Below are 3,627 nucleotides of genomic sequence, written 5' to 3' on the forward strand. Positions count from 1 at the left end.
TGCAAGGAGATCCAACCAGTCCATTCTGAAGGAGATCAGCCCTGGGTGTTCTTTGGAAGAAATGATGCTAAAGCTGAAACTCCAGTACTTTGGCCACCTCACGTGAAGTGTTGACTCCTTGGAAAAGACTCTGATGCTGGCAGGGATTGTGGGGCAGGAGGAAAAGGGGACGACAGAGGATGAGATGGCTGGATGGCATCACGGACTCGATGGATGTGAGTCTGAGTGAACTCTGGGAGTTGGTGATGGACAGGGAGGCCTGGCGTTCTGCGATTCAAGGGGTCGCAAAGAGTCGGACATGACTGAGCGACTGAACTGAACTGAACTGAATCTTGAGGGGAACGGGGGTGGGACAAGAAAGGGAATAGTTTTGGATCGAGCGGTTAATCATAAACTTGGCAGAGAAATTCAGCTTCAGGGGGCACTTTGTTTCAGTTATGAGATGATAGTTTATGGGATCAAAATAAGTTGTTAAGAGAGCTACGACTCAGTAAGAAAGGGAGGTTCAACCTACCACAGTTGGGTGGCAGGTCCCAGAGAAAAGAAAGCCAGCTCATGCTCATGAGACAGAAGGGAGCAGAGCACACAGTTTAAAAGAATGACATAGCCTGAGGACATGATATAAACCGATTAGAACCAAATAGGTGCAAGACGGTGGCCAAGTCGATTTCTTCTAGACCTTGAGCCATACTGTATCCTCAGTGCAACACATCAGCAAGCTAAATGACAGACCCACCCGCCCCATGAGAGTTCCAAGGCCGACCATGGAAATCACCGCCCCTTCCCCAAAATTCCTGGTTAGAACCATCTAGGTCCAATAGTCGTCTCATTCGTTAGTCTATGAAATTACCCACCCCTCTAAAAACTGACAACCCCATGACCCCGTGCCTCACCTTCTGAGGTGCCTATTCTCTGTGGAGTGTTTCTTTCTAAATAATCCACCTCTTGCCTATCATTTTTTCTCTCACGGAATTCTTCCTATGATGAGACATCAAGACCCTCAGCTTCATTAAGTCCTGAGACCAGGTGTGTGACCTCAGTTAAAGACCATGGATTTAAGACCCAGTCTGGCTTCTGACCAGTTCAAGTCCTGGCCAATGAGCTCAGGTTCTAATCTGAGTTGCACTGTTTCACTTATGCCCCGATGAGTTAAAAAGCAAAACCAAGCCACAAATGGAGTCATGTACACTTCACCACATCCACCCAAGTTTCAATCCTGCCCAGAAATGTGACCTATAAAGCAATCTGAAATTTCCTGAACAGCTGCTAGTGAGGTAATATGTATGATAAACTAAGCTATTTCCTTCCCCTCAAAAAGAAGGAGACCTGGCCCAAAGTAACCCTTTTCTCTTGCTAATAACTTTCTTGCCCTCCTTTGCATAAAAGCTTTCCATTTTGTACTGCTCCTGGAATGCCCTCCAGTTGCCAGATGGAATGCAGCCTGATTCATGAATCACCTTCTTAAGCCATTAGATCTCAAATTTACTTGGTTGAATTTTATTTTTTAAATGTCATTTATCCTTAAATACATTCTCCTAAATTGAGAATAATTAATAAATTATGTTCTCAAATAGGTAACCTTTCTGTTTATTTCTTATTCTGAGAATTTTTACAAATGAACGGATGAAAGACTGTCTTATAATTTCTTCCTCTTATAGTTTTATTTTCTCAAATTAGTTGCCAGGAAACTGTGAGTTAAACGGAATGTAGTTGTGAAACAGTGGGGAGAGCACAATCCTTAAAAGAATGACATACCCATCATGCACGCATAATAAGTCACTCCAGTCGTGTCTGACTCTTTTGCGACCCCATGGACTGCAGCAGGCCTCCCTGTCCTTCACCACCTCCCAAAGCTTGCTCACACTTATATCCATTGAGTCAGTGACGCCATCCAACCATCTAGTCCTCATCTCCTTCCTCAGTTTTTCCCAGCATCAGGGTCTTTTCCAGTAAATCAGCTCTTCACATCAGGTGGCCCAAGTATGGGAGCATTAGCTTCAGCATCAGTCCTTCCAATGAGTATTTAGGGTTGATTTCCCTTAAGATTGACTGGTTTGATCTTGCTGTCCACGGGATTTTCAGGAGTCTTTTCCAGTACCACAGTTCGAAGGCATCAATTCTTCAGCGTTCTCACTTCCTTATGGTCCAGCTCTCACAACTGGACATGACCCCTGGGAAGACCACAGCCTTAACTATACGGAACTTTGTCGGCAGAGTAATGTCTCTGCTTTTCAACATACTGTCCAGGTTTGTCATAGTTTTCCTGCCAAGAAGCAGTCGTCTTCTGATTTTATGGCTGGGCTCACCATCCGCAGTGATTTTGGAGCCTGAGAAGAGGAAATCTGTCACTACTTCCACCTTTTCCCTTCTGTTTGCCATGCACTAATGGGACTGGACACCATGATCTTAGTTTTTTTTAATATTTAGTTTTAAGCCAGCTCTTTCACTCTCCTCCATCACCCTCATCAAGAGGTTCTTTAGTTCCTGTTCACTTTCTGCCATTTGAGTGGTGTCCACATATCTGAGGTTGTTAATGTTTCTCCCACCTACGTTGATTCCAGCTTGTAACTCTTCCAGCCTGGCGTTTCTCATGATGTGCTCAGCATAGGTTAAACAAACAAGGTGACTGCAGATGGCCCTGTTGTGCTCCTTTCGCAATTTTGAACCAATCAGTTGTTCCACACAGAGTTCTAACTAACTGTTGCCTCATACAGATTTCTCAGGAACCAGGTAAGATGGTCTGGTATTCCCATCTCTTTAAGAGCTTTCCAGATTGTTATGACCCACACCGTCAAAAGCTTTAGCGTAGTCGATGAAGCAGAGGTAGACATTTTTCTGGAACTCCCTAGCTTTCTCTGTGATCCAGTGAATGACACAGGTCGTGTATACATGTGACTCCCAGTCTCCCAGTTTGTCTAACCCTCCCCTCCTCCCTGTGTCCACATGCCCATTCTCTACATTTGTGTCTCTATTTCTGCCCTAGAAATAGGTTCATCCGGACCACTTTTCTAGATTCCACATGTATGCATTAGTGTAAGATATTTGTTTTTCTCTTTCTGACTCACTTCATTATGTGTGACAGACTCTGTGTCCATCCACATATCTACAAACGACCCTATTTCATTCCTTTGGGTGACTGAGTAACAGTCCATTGTTTACAAGTGCCATGTTTTCTTTATCCATCCATCTGTCATTGGACATTCAGGTTGTTTCTCCTGGCTATAGTTAAGTAGTACTGCAATGAATATTGGGGGACATGCATCCTTCTGAATTACGGGTTTCTCAGGGTATATGCCCAGTAGTGGGTTCGCTGAGTTATGTGACAGTTCTATGTTTAATTCCTTAAGGAACCACCATACTGGTCTCCTGGAGAAGGAAATGGCAGCCCACTCCAGTACTCTTGCTGGAGAATCCCACGGACAGAGGAGCCTGGCAGGCTACTGTCCATGGGGTCGCAAGAGTCAGACACAACTCAGCGACTAAACCACCACCACCACCACACTGTTCTCCACAGTGGCTGTATCAATTTACATTCCCACCACTAGTGCAAGAGGATTCCCTTTTCTCCACACTCTCTCCAGCATTTATTGTTTTTAGATTTTTTGATGATGGCCATTCTGACTGCTG

This window comes from Bison bison, unplaced genomic scaffold (genome assembly GCF_000754665.1).
Source record: "Bison bison bison isolate TAMUID 2011002044 unplaced genomic scaffold, Bison_UMD1.0 scf7180017864338, whole genome shotgun sequence".
NCBI classification, from domain to species: domain Eukaryota; kingdom Metazoa; phylum Chordata; class Mammalia; order Artiodactyla; family Bovidae; genus Bison; species Bison bison.